Source organism: Lethenteron reissneri, unplaced genomic scaffold, assembly GCF_015708825.2.
Source record: "Lethenteron reissneri isolate LAM-NWPU_2019-01 unplaced genomic scaffold, ASM1570882v1 scaffold_433, whole genome shotgun sequence".
In the NCBI taxonomy this organism is placed as follows: domain Eukaryota; kingdom Metazoa; phylum Chordata; class Hyperoartia; order Petromyzontiformes; family Petromyzontidae; genus Lethenteron; species Lethenteron reissneri.
In genome coordinates this window covers 150-18,728 of record NW_026891955.1, presented here as the reverse complement: position 1 = coordinate 18,728, position 18,579 = coordinate 150, and the positions used below count along the sequence as shown (strand labels likewise).

At 49.0% G+C, this 18,579-nt stretch overlaps 1 pseudogene; it reads left to right on the top strand.

Annotated features, from left to right (window-relative positions):
* The first annotated feature begins 7,609 nt into the window (after window positions 1-7,609).
* Window positions 7,610-10,662, top strand: LOC133339844 (bone morphogenetic protein 10-like; annotated as a pseudogene).
* Window positions 10,663-18,579: the final 7,917 nt, after the last annotated feature.

Genomic DNA, 18,579 nt, shown 5'->3' with positions numbered 1-18,579 from the left:
TCTGTTCGGTTTCTTTTTTCAATTAACAAAGAAAATACGCAGACAATAAGTCGGCTTTACGTATCCGTCTCTTCAAATAAACAATACAATTATTTCTCACACAAACCATTTGCCGCGCCGTCTGTGTTTGGAGCGCATGCGTTCAGCAGCAGTGTTTCAAGACAAGCAAACGCTGGACCGGTTTCGACCCGCAGTATTTCATCAGCAGCGTCGGGGCTTGCATCAATGCTGATGAATTTACAGGTCATTTCAGGTCATTTCAGGACTGATATTTGCCTTTGAACAAAACTACAGCCATTGAATGATGCTTTCATTGCGTCAGCGTGAATGCCAATTAGGAACTGCTCTTTGTGTTTAGTTTGGTGTCCTCCCCCCGCACCTCCGATTGGCACGGTTGGCTACGTACGGTGCGAAAGAAGTTCAACATACGTACGTACATACATCGCACACGCCCAAATATAAAAGATCCCCCGTATAGACTGTTGGAGTAAGTGCTGCCAGCGAGTGGACAACACCACGCCCGGCCGCCTTTGTCTCCCTAGTGGCGATGATTACACACTGCACCAGGGTACTCATTTGAGCTTTGCCAGACTTCAGTACCAGTACCATGGTTCCCCTCCCCATGTTGACCAGACGAAAATGCATTCGTTGGCGATGGATATTTGGGGAAAGGTGTCCGAGCGTTTTAATAAATACACAAACATTAACTTAGCAATCGTACGTAATCTCGGAGAATAAAATAAAAATCCTATTAATTAAACATACATTGTAAACTAAATTAACTTACTTTGCTAAGTGTGCTCTTAATACTCCACTCACAAAATGCAAAACCAGCTATGTTACGCATACTTTTGGTTTGACCATACTTCACCACGTCGGTCGTTGTTGGTTGGGAACGGTGGGTGAATCAAAGCTAAATGAAACGATTTTTATTTTACCAGCTAAGACCCCAGCGAGCTGCCATACAGTTATTTTTCAGAAGCGAGATGGCCATCACAAATGACAACTCAACCAAGTGGGTTTATCACCGTGTAGAAGTGTATTGCGGCCAAGTACTCCAAACGCGTGATGTCGATTCTAAATGTGGAGGGGAAAACCGGTGGACCGGGAGAAAAATCCACGCGACCACGGGGAGAGAGAGAACATACAAACTTCAAATACACAGGCATCAGGGTCGAGATTGAACCCACGACGTCCTGTATACCAGGCGAGGTAGTTAACAGCTCGCCACCGTGGTGCCCCAACGTGTGGGAGCATACAAGTACAGTATAACAGAATGATTTTGCCGCACTGCCCTCTGCTGCCCACCACGTGGCCCCATCGTACATGACTCTCTGGCAATCTGGAGATGTACAGTATGCACGCTGAACTTCTTTCGCGCCGTACGTAGCCGACTCTGCCAATAGGAGGTGATCCTCCCGTCGTTTCCAAATGCCGTTCACGAGATAAATTGGGTGCATTCCGGACGATTTGGTCATCGGCTGTCAAGGTGCAAGTATGTACATTAACAATGTCGGCTAACACCACATCGTATTGTATATGTCTAGCCATGCCACCTTAACGCGCAGTCAAATTTCACGGGGTCACTTTTTATATGATTCCCCCCAACCCAACCCAACCCACCCTACCCCACCAACCGCGTCGCGGTGCCTGTGAGCAGACACACGAGGTCACGCGAACGAGCGTCAGATGACATAACACGCCAGCCAGGGATGTGTCACACATTTCGCGACACTTGTAAAATAGAAACTATAGCGGGCACCTATCATCGCCCTGGGGTGTCACATTCCCAGGATTTTTCCCCCGAGGAATGTTTTTCCACCGTCTCCTCGGTGACCCAGTCGCTGTTTCAACATAAACGGTCCTAGTATGGCTGGCATCTCTTTCAGTTATTAACCCATCACTCTTTCAACATATGCTTTCAAACGAATCCGACTACTATCACCCCCCCCCTCCCTATCTATATTACTTCCTCTATTAATTCATACGTACGGGGCATTTTAAAGATAAGTCACTTAACTTGCACTTCGTAACGTAGCGGCCAATCTACAATAAATGCCGCTTGGGCCAGTGGCATAGCGTGGGTTGGCATTGGCCCTCTGGCCCAACGAATGAAATTGAAAGGCCACCGGTCCAATGTAGCCCCTCCCCGCGGGCCACACCGCGGATCACCTGTGCAGTTGCAGCCTGCACACTCGACAGCTAAGCCACAGACCCTGGCTTTAAAACGGGTCCGCTCTTCACACACGTGGGGACCGTGAGTGAACAAGAATCGCATGTGTGTGCATGTTGGACATTTTTTGCACCGTACGTAGGTTTGTTTTGTTCCGCAACCATGCAAATCGGGTGGGGAGTAGGAAGAACATTCAACATTTGAAATGAAAGTGGTCTCCGTCCCGTTGCCTTGTTTTTTGCGTCTCTCGCTTACAATTAATTCAAGGGTGTGTTCTAAAATCGCATCATTAATAGGAGTAGAGAAGCGGTGAAACAATTACCGGTGAGAATTGGAACCTGGTTCTGGACCCCCCCCCCCCCCATCCTAGATAAGTCACCCTCTCAGATCGGATCCCACCTCAGCACAGAAGATTATGTCCCAACACTAACTGGTAGAACCCATGGAGAGCCCTGAACTGGACATATTATTAAAAAGTGCTTTATAGCGCATCGGATTCCTCCAGTATAAATAGATATTCTGATTATGAAACCCCTCGGAACGGGATTACACCCGCATATCCAAGGCACTTTGAACGCTCTCTAGAATATAATTTTCTCTCCCCTGGTCTCAAATCCCCTCCTTGTGTCCAGTCACAAAGGTGGATTCTCAGCTGTTCGATCACGACCCGGTGTTTACCCAGTTCCCACCCCCTCCTCGATACCCGAGGCGATGGCCCACGCCACTTGGTCACTGGACTGGAGATTGCTCACGGGAAAGTAGATCGTGGAAGAGATCGGGAGGGAAATGGAAGGGTTCATGGCGGTCGACTCGGAGTCGGACTGCCCCGCCCCTCCACCCACCGTGAAAATATGGGACGCCCTGAAGGTAAAAAATAAAATAAGTATAACCCGTAAAAACAAAGTTTTCCACTAAAAATCCTTTATATGCGTGGCGGCTAGAGTCCTCTCGTCCTCTGGCTTGAGATGGCTGCCACCTATGGGTCAGATGATTGTCTGCCAGTATTAAGCAATTAGTAATTAAATATTTAATTTGTTTTCCCTAAACAGTGTAAAATTTTGGAAAAAAATTTCACGAACATTAATTGTCTCGCACAACGAGTCTGTGTGCAAAATGTCAGCTCGATTGGATCACGGGAAATGGGTTTAAAAACGACCGAAAGATTTGCACGGTCGTAAGCAAGCAAGCAAGCACGCAAGCACGCAAGCAAGCAAGTGAACTTAATATAAAGGATTTAATTAAAAGTTAATAAAAGTAATAATGGAAATAAAATAATAAATCACGACGTTTCGGAGGCAACACAAGTCTCCGTCATCACGTGGGGTCCCATTAATTTTATTTTCTACCTACGTGACTTTACCGAAGAAACCTAAGAGTATGAATCATTGCAGTCACGAAAGCTTCAAATCTAGAATTACGCCCTGAAGCGTTTCTTGAGGTGCTCATTAATTTAAAAAGGGAGCTAGCAGGATTTGACAAAATCAAAGGGAAACAACGATCCCACCGAGGAAACGCTCTGCGCACGCTCTCATGCTACCCACAAGGCTACACAATCCCAATAAACCATCCGGGAGATTGATTCCACTTTTGCCAGATATTATTCTCCATGATCAAACCTCGCAACTAGTTCTGAAGGCCTCAACTACCATTCCACGACCGCTTCCTCCTCCACGGGGCGAAGGAATGAGCACAAATGTCAAAGTCCAGACGGAATCATACCCATGTAGCTTCCGTTGACAATGAAGCGGGTCGTCCCCTTACGAACTCTAAAGACATCAATGCTCACTTGAACGTTTTTTTCTACGAGGCTCTTTATATATTGGACTCCCCTAACGAGTGAGAAATTTGACGCTTATCTTTGTAAACTGTTCCTATCCAGACTCACCGACCCCCTCCCCCAGCCGCCCCCTCTTGTAAGAGAGTTGGAAAGGCCTCTTGACTGACACAGCGTGAGGGGGCCTTCAACCAGCACCGGATTGACAGGAGGGTTGTAAAGATTATTAGTAGTAAATATTATAGGGCTGACCTTGATTAAAAAAAAAATTATTGCAAAAAAAAATAATATATTGCATAATGTGTTTAAGACAATGATAAGGCTACGTTTTTTCCCAGTTTGCAAATATGACGAGTAATGGTTAAGTCACCTGATTGCACAGTAACTCTGTGGCTGATTTGTATAGAGTCAACTTCTCATGAGCTGACTTCCCAGTTTGTATCCCCCCACCCAAAAAAAAATAAGATTTGACTGATGCAGCGAAGATTTCTGTCTTAGTCTGTTGTGCAAGTCTCCCTACCTCACACCCCCCTATAACCGCAGAGGCAATGCAGCAACAAAACACAAATGAGATGGCTGGAAAAAATAAGAATAAACCACGTGGTTATAAAATAAAATTGATTCCCACAAACAAAAACACACACACACCCATCAGTTTGATGCTGATTCCAAATGGGTGTTTATTATACCAAGAGCATCGTCATGAAATGAAAAGCAAAAGAGTTGTGGCCTTCACTTCAATTATAACCTTCACTTTAATAACTCGTGCAAAACCGTGCGCTTATCGTAACTCCGCATTTAGCCAAGCCGCACTCAATTAGCCGTAACCACGACACGGGCAGTTCCGTTCTGGTTGCCGAGTGGATTCTCACACACGAGGTATAACAACTCTAAGCCCTCCACCGCTCAAGCCCTCGTGCGTCCAATGCACGCGTTCTATATTTCGCAAGGACCGCACAGCATCCACTACGACATTTTGCCCCACGGTTTGGTCTGATGAACTAAGGCGGTGCGCCAATGAGTCGGTGTGCATCTCGCAACCCCAGCGTGCACAACACCTGGATCTTCCAGAGTAGTCTCCAAATCCAAGTACTAACCCAGGCTCAAAGCGTGCTTAGCTTCTGACGAGATCGGACTCAATACGGTCGGTGCTTGGGTCGTCAGCTGACTGCACGACCCGTGAAATAATGGCAGGAATTGCTGGTCTATTTTTAAGATAATGATACGCTCGTTCATGCGACTGTCCGTAACGCACGGGGACATACAGGAAAATTACAAGTTTGGACGGGTTCTGTGTCCTGTTCTTTCACACAAACAGAAAATCCGTGGTTGCCATTGTAGAAAACCGAAAAGAAACAAGTTGTAACTCATTATAAATAAACAATCTCTCACACACGCCGTGTCCTCTTCATTCCCACGAACAGAGAGAAAGGCCGCGCGTCCATTGAGCTCAGTCGCAGTCGCAGTGGGCAGAGCGTGCCTGCCTCCCTCGGTGCGTCTCTCGAAGTGTAGCTTCATCCTCCTGCACGACTCTTGTCTTGTGCAGGAGGATGAACGCTCCTTCCCAGTGTTTACTGCACAAGCAATTGCGTTGCGCTTATTGATACCTTCACGGGATGACGTTTATTGTGATTGAGATGCTATCGTGAATAATTGAAATTTATTTTGGTCATTTATTTACGGACAAAATCATGATTTCTACATGAAATTATCCAATCATCAGTCCCCTGTACACATTCGCCGTATTTTTACCGAACAAGTTCAGCGGGTTCATGCTCGTAGATCGTGATGACAATGGGTTCCATCTGCGGTGGTAAAAGCCAATTCAAGCTAAATTGTATGTGGATGCCTTGTTTTTAATTGTTTAAATATCCTAATGGGTGGCGCAGTAATATAGGAGCTAAACTAAACTTTTATTGTATTTTACCAGTTAAGGCGGATTGATCTATATGACTCTTTTTCAGAAGCGATCTGGTCACAAACGAGAGCCCAACGCGAATGGCTTATCATCACGTGGGACTTTATAGCGGCCAAATACTCTAAACGCATCTTGATTCTTAATGTGGGAGGGAAAAACTGGAGGACCCTGAGAAAATGCCACGCAATCATGGCGAGAGAGACACGCAAACTCCAAATATACAGCAGGCGTCAAGGTCGGGATCGAACCCACGACCTTCTGTATACCAGGCGAGGGAGTTAACATCTCGCCACCGTGGCACTCCATCGTGGTAAGATTTACTGCGTTCTGAACCCGGTCTCCTAAGTTCGATTCCCAGACACGACTAGCAACACGACTAACATCAGTCGACATCTTCAATTTATATCTGAACGTGTCCTGGGCCCCGCTACCACGTCCTGACCCCACACCGACGACGTCGTGAAGTATACCGTAAAACAAACCCAAATTCCTAAATAGTTTGGGGAAGGCATTCATCCATCCGTGCTAACCTCTGACACGCACGATTGGTAACGTACGGTGCGAAAGAAGTTCCACATACGAACATTAGTGGATAAAAAAAACAGCTGCAGGTCATGAATCAGTTGCCAAGTGTGTCTACGATGTGTCCGCTCTCACGTGCGGAAGAGATAATGGATCTCATGGGAGGCCTAATGACACATCTCCCGACGCACAACATCGCGCGGTTCACTTGCGAGCAAGTTGGCGACATCGTCGCTATTGTCCAAGACGTTTAAGTTCGGTTGACGAGCTGAATTTCCGAGGTTGGCAGCTTAAACCACGCGTTGGGAGACGATCTTTCTTTTTTGTTGCCTCGCAAAATAGCACCGGTGACACTCTCACATCCGTTGGGTCACGGGAAGCCAAAAATTTTGAAATGGCGCAAATGTCTGCGCAATGAGACGCTTCCACACGGCTCATCGGAAGAATGTTAACAGATAACACGTGCCGACCTCTCGCGCCTGTAACCCTGCTGCTGCTGCACTCGTTTTACCTTCATAGCCGCCCCCCACTGCCGCAGCATAAGGAGATAAAAGTGACGTCCCGTACGGCGAGCACCGCGTGCCCGTTACGCGTTGCGAAGCGAGTGGAGCTGGTGACCTCTCCCACTCTCGCCGTCTCACACGACCGCTTGCCCTCCCGGTATTATACTTCGCGTCGTTCGCCAAAGGCGGTCACCTCCCCCCGCGCAAGTCATAAAACAATGCCACAACGATGAGCACATCATCATCATCATTGCCTCGCTGAGAATACTTGGCCAACACAGTCTCAGTTACAGCAGTGAGTGAGTGAGTCGTGGGGAGCGGGCAGGGCAGGGGGGGGTGGTGGTGGTGGCGGCGAGCGAAAATAAAAAAATATACATTATAAATAAATAAAAACAGCCCATCGTGGCTTCTTCCTTCCATTAGCGTCAGCTGTTTACAATAAGTTCATTAAACGGGACGGGAGCAGCAGATAAGCGCGACAGAATTCATCAGCAGGAGATAAGTGAGCACTCGCGCGCTGCCGAGCCTCCCGTTATACCGCGGCCGAGCGCGCGATCTGAGTTGCACACACGGGGAGACAGAACAGGCCCCGGCGGAGCGCAGAGCCGTCGCTCGACCGCAGGGGAGAACCATGCGCAGAGCCTCAACCCTGCTGTTCCTCGTCCACACCTTCAACCTGCTCGTATGCTCCGTGTCCTGCAAGCCCGTGGCCGAGGCCAATGGCGAGGAACCGACCGAGAGGTGGCAGTCGGAGCGACGAGGTGTTCGACGACGACGAGGAGACGGCTGCCCGTCCGTCCGGAGAGACGCGGCGTGACGAGCGGCTAGCGTCCATCGTGGAGAGCATGAAGGAGGAGTTCCTGAGGAGCCTCAATCTCTCCGGCATTCCGCTCCACGAGCCCTCCTCGTCCGAGCCGCCGCCGCAGTTCATGGTCGACCTGTACAACAGATTCGCCAACGACAGATCGTCCATGCCCTCGTCGAACATCGTGCGCAGCTTCAAGAACGAAGGTGGGTGAGCCTCGGGTTGCGTTGGGGGGGGGGGGGGTGAGAGGTTTGCGTTTTGGGGTCAAAATTCAGCAGGGATCGATTCAACGTCGCAAAACGCTGTTACGTGTTGGGGGTGGGGGGACAGGCTTCGAAGTTGAATATTCCTACTGAAATGCCTAAACACCTTGGATGAAATGTAGGAGGGGGTGGGGGGGGGGGTAAAAACCACAGTCTCATGTGATCTTTGCAACTTTAATAGAGTTGACACCATCAGCAGCCGCCGTGTCCACCTCCCCAAGCTGTTGTCATCCCACACGGTCCTGCGATGGCAGCCATCCAAACGCGAACAGACCCAAACCAGCTTGGCATTTTGTTTTGGGTTTCCTCTGTATATATGCATGTTTAGACATGCTTGGTAAATACTTGGCTTGTCGAGCATGCTTCCCCGTCTATGCTCCCGGCCTCACCGCAGCGCAACTGACCGTCGGCTGTGGGCTCTGGGGTCAGACGACCCTTGAGAGCGAGACCGGTCGTGCGGAGGCACCTCGTCCAGCGGAGTCGATCGACCGCCGGGCCGCTGTAGATGCTCGTCGGACTTGCGCCCACGCGTAGCTAATTACGCCCGGGCAACGTGTACCGTACGTTTGCCAAAACGATCTCTCTTTCTCTCGTTGACATAAACGGAACAGAATGTAAAGACCGGGAAGGCGCGTCGGGCAGTTGCTCACGGGGCGCCTGCTCAGCGTTCACCGCACCCCACGTGCCACACTCCACCACCACCACCACACCACCCACCTCTAAGAACCTCGTGTCTCTTTGCTGTACTCACGGAGTTTACCGGAGCCTCGATATGACGATTGGCGCAAGAACGTGACCGCTGTCAACGTTCGACTCTCGACGTTTGCGGTTGGCGTCACTTTGGGCTCGCGAACTATAAAACAATACGCACAACGCACAACGCGTACGCTACGGCCTGCATACAAATATAATAAATATAACAATACCACGTGAAGTCTGCTGGCAATGACTGGCGCGTAGCATACACGTGTTGAATTACAGTTTGTTTTGTTTTTCATGTATACATTGTAGAATGTATTTGCCTAGCGTAAGTGGCATGCACAGTTTATGTTGGTAAAGCTATATACGTGTATATGTGCTGGGGGGAGAGCTGGCGCCAGTGACCCCGCACACCGCACGATTATCCAACGATGTGGGTTGGATTCGAGTCACGGCTAACATCAGGGGATCTAACCCTCCGCCACCCTACCCCCCACATCTCGCCAACACCTTCAACCGACCAGAGTGGGAAGTATAATGAAGCATTACCCTTGGACCCAGAAGGGCCTTGCGTCTGGCTAATTGGGCGATACCACTGCACCGAAGCGAAATGGTGAATAACAAGTCGTGAGCCTCACCAAACATTGTCGACAGAAAGGCAAGGCACGTTCAAACAATTAACAGAGTTGTCACGTGGCACCTTTATTAATTGGCCCTGACGAGTGGAGGAGGGTGTACGACACACATTGTACTCACATGATCTGCCACCCCCCCCCCCCCACCAACAATGAACCATGAGCGTTCGTTGAAACATCGCCTTCAGATTACCAGATTACCGCTGTGTTTACGGTAAAACTCCACGATCAGCGTGCACTTCAATCGACGACAGCTCCCAGTCTCAAGCGCGCCCCCGTCTCACACACCACCCGCGCGTGCCTCCCGTTGCCCTCTGCCCGTCCCAGATGTCTCCCGTTCCGAACGGAGGAAGACGCCCGTGAGGCAGCACCGCCCTGCTCTTCAACGTGTCGCTCCCGCCGCACGAGCTCGTCACCATGGCCGAGTTGGAAGCTGCGCTCCGTGCTGGACAGCGACCACCGCCTCCTGCCCGAGCACGCCAAGTCCCTGCAGAGGAGCGTGTCCGTCTACGAGCTGTGCGACGAGGAGGAGGAGGAAGGCAGCCCCGTGTCTGGCCGGCACGGTCCTCTCCTTCCTCGCGTCTCGCACGGTCGTGGGTCGCGGCGGCGGCGGCGATGAAGACGTCGCGGCTGGCGGCGGCGCCTGGGAGACTTTCGACATCACGCGCGCCGTGCAGCGCTGGGCCCGCACGGGGAAGAGCACGCACCGGCTGGAGGTGCACATCGAGAACGCTGGAGGAGGCGAGGTACGGCGAAGCTCCGACGGCGTCCGGGCCGACGGCGGCGGCCTCCGCGAGCCTCAGCCGGCGAGCCGCTGCTCGTCGTCTTCTCGGACGACCGGAGTCGCGGCAGGAGCGACGCAGAGGCAGGCGGAGCTGACGAGATGATCGATCACGAGCGCGAGGAGCCGCTCCTCCTGCAGGAGGTGACTCGGCGCGGGCGAGGCGGCGGCCCACGGGCTCGGCGACGTGGTGGAGGAGGTCCTGAACGTGCGCCAGAACATCCTGAGCTACGAGACGCTGTCGCTGGTACCGGCGGCACGCGAATAGAAACTACTGCAGGCACGCCGCTCTTCGTGAGCCTTCAAGGAGATCGGATGGGACTCGTGGATTATCGCGCCGCCGGGTTACGACGCGTACGAGTGCACGGGCCAGTGCATCTTCCCGCTGACCGACCACCTGAGTCCCACCAAGCACGCATCGTGAAGACGCTCATGCACCTGGCGCACACCGGGACAAGGTGGCCAAGGCGTGCTGCGTGCCCCACCAAGCTCGACTCCCATCTCCATCCTGTAACGGGACGAGGCGGGCGTCGTGACGTACAAGTATAAATACGAGGGCATGGTGGTGTCGGAATGTGGCTGCAGATTAGTGCTAAGCCGCCCACGTGCACTGTTTACCTGATGGTCGAAGTGAGAGCGCTGCGTTTGTTTGCGACTATCTCGCCCGATGGCCATCTGTAGGTGTCTGTTAGCGTGCCCATGGAGTGTGAATAAGTGGGGTGTCTCGTGCCTCGGTCATCGCTTGGCGTCAGTGCCTCTGGCAGAGACAATCTGCGGGCACATTTGGAGATAGCGGTGCCGCGCGTTATTGCAGAGCGTCCTCCTTTACTAAAGGGCTTCTGCCGATTGTTGCGCACGGAGGACCTTTTTGCTTATGCTGTGTTGTTGTTGCTGTTTAAATTGTGTTGCGCCCGAGCCGGACTCGGTGTTACGCGAGCAGATGTGCGAGGCACGGAATGGGGGCGCGTGGTTGACAGCGCCAAGCAGAGCCACCACTCACGTCGGTTTAGTTTCCGTAGAGAATTTGAGCTTCAGCCGAACAACGGTCCGGCCAGGTCGTGCCGCTAAATCACATTCGGGGCAAAAATTGACGGTCCCCGCTTGAGTTGCTCGTGCAATTCCAATGGAGCGCATCCAAAATGTGAATCGGAGAAGACAAAAACGAGGCGCGCGGACGCCGTGGGGTTTTGTCACTCGCTCCAACGCGCCGTTGGTCCTCGGAAATGTTTAATTAGCGATAGTAGCAACATCGCTCTCGGCAGCCGTAGGCAGCCGTAGAGATAACGGTGCTCAGATGGCGAGCGGATCTGGCGTGGAAAAGCGCGAACGCAACTCTGTGATCGACGTGGCCTTGATATCAAAAGGGTGAGTCCCGCATAACAACGCCACCTTATACCCAAGTTGAATTCCCAATTGAATTGTCATTACGAGGGCGAACGTGCCCTCCTCCCGTTGCGCACGGACGGACAACCACACGGCATACTCGAAATTGAACCTTCAGGTTTAACAGCGTTAATAAAAGGTCAGAGCAGAAGTTCCCAGCTGCGGAATTAAGTTTTCTTCTTCTTCTGGATCTCGTAGCTGCATGATTTGGTAATCGGGTCTTGACGTCGTTGATCGTCGAGTCTCAAATTGCAATTGTCCCTGTAATCCAGGGGTAAGGAACGTCCGGCCCGCGGGCCGTGTAAGGCCCGCGAAATCATTTGGTCTCTGGCCCTGCCAAGGCAACCGCAGGCGGGACTCGAAATTCAATAAATCTCGGAGCAAACCTGGAAAAGCAGTTGCGAGTAGCAGCAACATCATCAATACCAGCCAACATCACACACGCCTCGCCAAAGAGAAGCAGTTCCAGCCGTCACATTAGGGGCGATTGAATTAAATGTTTGACCAAATATAACAACTGGCTAATTTTTAAGTTGATAATTTTGTATGGCCCGCGAATGATGCTATAAATATCAAAATGGCCCTTGGCAGAATAAAGGTTCCCCGCCCCAGCTGTAATCGAACGTAGTTAAGAGTCAGAGATGAACTGTCGAACATTCTTGCCTCGTTGACTCGTCATAATAGTCTGTGTAGAATGTGTAAAAGCCGAGCACACTTCATATCGAATGGTTTCGAAACTTCTAGACATGCCAGCGCGTCGAACAGATCACATGTAACCATACGCTGTCTTGATAACCGGCGTTCGCTTTGGAACAGTGGCGCAATGACTAGCCCAGTGGCTCTACGAAACTGACATTGGCTAGCGCAGTGTCGCTATGAAACTGACAATGGCTAGCGCAGTGTCGCTATGAAACTGGCAACATAAGTTCGATTCCCGGGCACGGCTAACATCAGCGTTGAGTGACATCTGCAAAGGGTTTGGATTTCACTACTCCCGACCTCCATGACCAAGCCAACGCGGTGGGTGCGCTTGGGTAGGACACGTGGCTAGGGTCAGGGGACGATGACCGACGGACGAGAAACCGGGGACAGAAAGGCAGCGAAAGAGAAGAACCACGCACGAGAAGGCGGCCGTAGCAGCAGCAGCAGCAGCGACGAAGCGATGAGATGCACAGCGCGCGCTGGAGCGAGACGGATCGTGGCATCATAGCAAGTCGAGGCATGGCGACGACACTGCCGGATGAAGGAGGCCTCCATCGTGGATGAAGCAGGCCTTCATCCAGCTGTGGATAGATCATTGCCGATGACGACGATGATGATGGCGGTGTTGGCGATGGCCGTATAGCAAAATGGAACACGAGTTAAGTGCGCTTCAATGTGAAGATTAATTTATTGGTACGATACTGACACACAGCTATAGATGTATATGATTTGTTACGTCCAAGATATATAATCACGTATTTAAGCTCTTGTACAAATCATAAACTGCGTTACAAAATACCCTTTTTTTCGGACGCAAATGATTTATTAAGGACACGGTTATCTAACCCTATAGGCTGATAAGACGAGCACACTAGCACCAGCGGTGAGTGATATCGGAACAAGTATCGGTCCCCCAACCCCGCTCCTTCACAAACCCACATTGACCAGCGAGGTGAAGTATGGTCAAACAACCGCCCCATGACCACCGACACACGGAATCGTACGGTGGTCTTCATCCAGCAGTGGATTGCCAAAAGCACCGGCTGTAAATGATCATGATTCATTTGTAAGTTTTTATTTTCTCGGCTATTAAAAAAAAGTGCTATCTATAAATTATGAATGTACATGTGAGTACGCTTTCAAATACCGCGTGTATTCTGTATATATATCTAGGCCTAATCTTTTCAACCCGTGCAAAGTATTATATATATTAAACTTTAAAGTTTATCGATCACAAAATACTCCAGACACCCAACGTCACCGCTGGATGATAATGTAACATCGGCTTCTATCCCGTGACAACTTCACCAGCCGCCTTGTAAGTGTGTATACTATATATGTGACCAGCCGTATGTTTTTTTTTTATCTCAGGACAATGTAAATGTGTACAGTAGATTGTTAATTTAAGTTTAAGATGCAATTAACGCGTACCTTATTTAAAACTCGCGCGCGAGTGTGTGTGTGTGTAAGATTGTTTCCATGATATAATTATCATCATCATTATTATTATTATTTGAAGCGCTTGACGGTATTACGAAGTTGCTTTGGCCTATGCGTGTGACGTATTGTACAATTTTAAAACATGCAAAACAAGCCAAGAGTATATATATATTCACGTGTTTGTCGTAACTTTCGCTACTATGAAATCCGTGACTTCTATTTATTTCAATGCCTGTCGCTACCCCCCTCGTTACCCGCTCCCCCCAAGAGCCTTTGCCGATGGCGTTCTTGGCGATCTGTAAAAATTCATATTGGAACAATAAAAACCAGACCAATGCAAAAAGAAATTTGACCGCCAAGCCTGTTTAATACGTCAATGATGCACATGCACCCGTACATTATTGTTATTCCGTTGAAAAACACAGCACACACACACACACACAACCTCAGTTGATTTGCTTGCAGTATAGCTTGCTCAGGGGGCGGACAGCACTTCAAAAGTCGCTCGCAGCGGGCATGCCACTCGCCTTCGACGTTCGAGACGAAGCGGGTGAAACACGTGTAAATGTGTAAATATTTAACTTGCTGGCGGAAACTGCAGCTCATTAACTGATAAGAAGCCACCACATGCGTGTGTCTAACACGTCAACCGCGCCGAGTCCCAGTGTGATAAAATACAACAAAAAAGAAATAGCAGCAAAAAAAATGTGCAGTTCAGTGAAAAAAAAGGGAGAATTCTTTTCTCTTCAAATCGTCCGAAATGCGCGTCTTGTTGTGATAGCGCGGGATTACGTCTGCCTGCGAGGGCTGACTGAAAGCAGGAACGACCTCCCCCCCGTCGCCTTATCGGGCCGCGGAATTCGACAATTTCCTCCTATAGGACGTCACGGCGATGCCGGGGGTCAGGCAAAAAAAAATTAGTTTATATACAACAAAAAAAAACTTTCGCTGCCACTGCTGCTGTATTTCCGAACGGAGCTCGCAATTAGCGGCTGCTATGCGGCCCGGCTTCTAAAAGGCCCTGGCTGTCTCGGCTGACGCACATCCACCACCCGCTGTGTGTCACACCAACCAAAGGTTGAGCACCCGGCGATTTGCTGTGACCCAACTGACAAGGCGAATTGATAAAAGCTCGCTACGTGGGTTTATTTCTTCAAACAATGTTTTTCCTCTCCCTCTCTCTCTCTCTCCCCTCCTCCAGATTATATTCTAGCTGCGCTATCTGCGTCATGACACGATATGAAGGAATGTCCGACTCTCGCAGAACCCAGTGTAACTTTGCCCCAGTGTTAGGTAGAACTGGTCGGTATACACCATTGAACGAGGAAGTTAAATGTAGGTCCGTGGAGACGCGTGATATGTCATTGCCTCTCTTGCAAGCAGGACCTGCGTGAAAGGAAAATTAATTTAGAATACAAGAGAATGTCTTGAATGGTTCATTTGTGAAACGCATCATCTCCATTATTGTTTACCCATACATTAATGCGCATTTTGGAATCCAGCTAAGAATGCGAATGTTAAACGTATAAGAAATAAATATATTTACTGGCAAGGAAAGTGACGAGATTGGGCAAGTGGAGACAGTGCAGAAATTGGCTCAAAATGCAATAAAATTTTAAACAAATTGGCTAAAGGCAGAGGGAAAAAGTGACATTCGACATAGACCAATCAAAATGTGAGCTTACGCATAGCTCAATCAAAACGTGAGATTAGACAAAACCCAATCAACACGTAAGATTAGACATTGCCCAATCAAAACGTGAGATTAGACATAGCCCAATCAACACGTGAGATTATACGTAGTCCAATCAAAACGTGAGGTTAGAGATAGTCCAATCAAAACGTGAGATTAGACATAGCCCAATCAACACGTGAGATTAGACATAGCCCAATCAAAACGTGAGATTATACGTAGTCCAATCAAAACGTGAGATTAGACAAAGCCCAATCAACACGCGAGATTAGACATAGCCCAATCAAACAATTTCCAGGGATTATTTTTTTTGGTACAGGATATGTATCAATGTTTCCATGCAACTCAGCTTCAAGCGACGTTGAAATTTCGACGCAGTCAGGGGGGCGATGCGATTCCAAAATCGAGGGGCACGAGCCGAAGCCAAAAGTAGTTCTGCAATATCGCATCACTGGGTTTGAGATCCATTCAATTGCCTCGAATCCACACTGGGCAGAGCACCGACTCGCGTACCCTGTCTGCTGTAGGGCTGTTCGTCGCATGGCAATCAAGAAAAACGAGTGTGGTGACTTTATTTCTCATGCTTAAATTGAATTAAACAAAATATTATGATGCTTAAATTTCGATTTAAAGCTTTCGTGACTACAGGGATTCATCTTCTTGGTTCTTTCGGTAAAGTCAGGTAGAATGGAAATAATAAAATAATAAAAATAAAACATTATAAAATAATTCTCACGACGTTTCGGCCACAACGCAAGCAGCCGTCCTCAGGTGAAGACCAGGTCTGCCGAAACGTCGTGAGAATTATTTTATTATTTGTATTTTTATTATTTTATTATTTCCATTCTACGTGACTTTACCGAAAGAATGATGCTTGTTTAAAACAGTAATTGGTGACTGGGTTGAAACAATCAACTCGCTGCACTTGAGAATGGGCCTGAATCTCAATTCCTGGCCAAAGATAACGTCAGTCACGAGTGGTGTCTGCACCAGCGCCACCCGAATTAGCCATTCTTAATGCATGTTAGAAAACAGTCCGAAGTGCGATCATTCACGGGGCAAGTGTAACATGTACAGTACAGTACAGAACATTAAAAAAACAATTATAAACATTGAAACAAAACAATTTTGTAGGAAAAGTTTGGAATATGTTTTGTATAACCTCGCCTTCTTTCTTTCTCCGCCTAACTCACTTGACCTCTTGAAAATAAAATACACACTCACTGACTTTCTACTACGTTGCACAGAAGAAACATCGCTGTTCAAATGTGTTCAGAGAATATGCGTCGTAAATGAAGTTTGTGAGTCGTAAATCGATCCACGGTGGCTTTATATAAACGTCGTAAATGTTGGTCGAAAATCGTAAACGGTGTAAATGAGAGACCGCCTGTAATGTCTCCTTAATTTTAAATAAACATGTTTACTGACATTTACAAATACATTGAAATCAATATTTAATTGATATAATGAATGCTTCTCAAATGCTACACGCTCAAAAAATGGCTTTTAACGTTTTATTCTGGACAGAGTAACAGAAAAAAACTCGCACTTGTTCCATTATAGTACGAAATGAGATACTGCTTTACATGGTGAAGAAAAATTGCGATTCATAGTAATCTCACAGATTAAACATTATTTCCTACTTACAATCTCATTATTTCGATTTAAAGCTTTCGTGACTGCAGGGATTCATCTGCTTGGTTCTTTCGGTAAAGTCACGTAGAAGGGAAATAATAAAATAATAAAAATAAAACATTATAAAATACAATTCTCACGACGTTTCGGCCACAACGCAAGCAGCCGTCCTCAGGTGAAGAACAGGTCTGTCGGAAAGACAGCGTCTGAATGTATTTTATTATGTTTTATTTTTATTATTTTATTATTCCCCTTCTACGTGACTTTACCTAAAGAACCAAGAAGATGAATCGCATTATTAATCAGCAATGGGCAGGAGCGAGACAACAATAAATTGTTATTTGCGTGTCAGATGCGCTCGTGGCCATCAGATGAGGAGTGCACAGAGACACACGCAACAGAGATCCCACATGTCACCTTTCACTCGCTTGTTGGCGGAAGTTCTGTTCGCGAGCACCTATAAGGCGGGCACGACGCACGAAACGGCGGTGTTGTGATTAGAAACACAACCTTTGTCTCCCCACTCGCTGAAATTTTACACGCCGCGCCAGGTACTCATTTGAGGCTGAGTTAATCTAGGTGACCCATGACCGGTTCAGACAATCGTCATGGTGTTGGCCCCGAGTGAGAATCGAGTCTGGTCAACAGCCCCTTATGACCTGCACGGACTGGGGGCAGCCCTCATCCAGCAGGGACTAATACAAGGGCTGTACACGTGTACATGCAGGTCCATTCAAGACACCGAATGTGTATCGTACAATTGTTACGTTCACAATATATCGATGTTAGCCGTGGCCGGCAATCGAACTCAGGTGGGCTGGGTTCGTAAAGGGATGCACAGGAACCACTGTCCCACTGCTTTCCACACCAAGACAAAGATTCCCCGTATAGGCTTTAATACTGTTGTGGAAAGTGCTGTTAGCAGCACCTATGAGAGGGTGAGTAGCCAGCACCATACCCGACCGCCTTTATCTCCCCAGTGGCGATGCTTTTTATTACTTTACACACCGTACCAGGCACTGTACTCATTTTGGGCTGAGTCGACCCCAGGGAGGCCCCGGACCAGTTCCGATAATCGTCACTGGTGTTGACCGTGACCGGGAATCGAACTCGGGTCGCGGGTTCATAGCGCAGCGCGCTAACCACTACTCTACCGCTCCCCACCACCACCACACACCACACACACACACCACCACACACACACACACACACCACCACACACCACCACCACACACACCACCACCACACACACACCACCACCACACACACCACCACCACCACACACACACACCACACACAACCACACATACACCACACCACACCACCACACACACCACACACACACACACACACACACACACACACACCACACACACGGTGGTAGACAGCTGGGCTGGTGCACATCACACACGTGGGATGCTCCATATGAACCGCGCAGAGGGATTCGGCAAGGCTCGTGGGGGACCCATCGCCTGCGAACGGCGCGCTTCCGCACTTTTGACCGCAATGCCCTTCGTGCTCGTGTCACCACTTTGTTTGGAGCGAACGAACGGCAGCGCGTGCGATGACCCGTACACGATGCCCCCTCTACACCCCAGCCCCACCGTGTCTCTTCTGGCAGCGTGGCCCCCATCATCAACTCCTCTCCCTGCC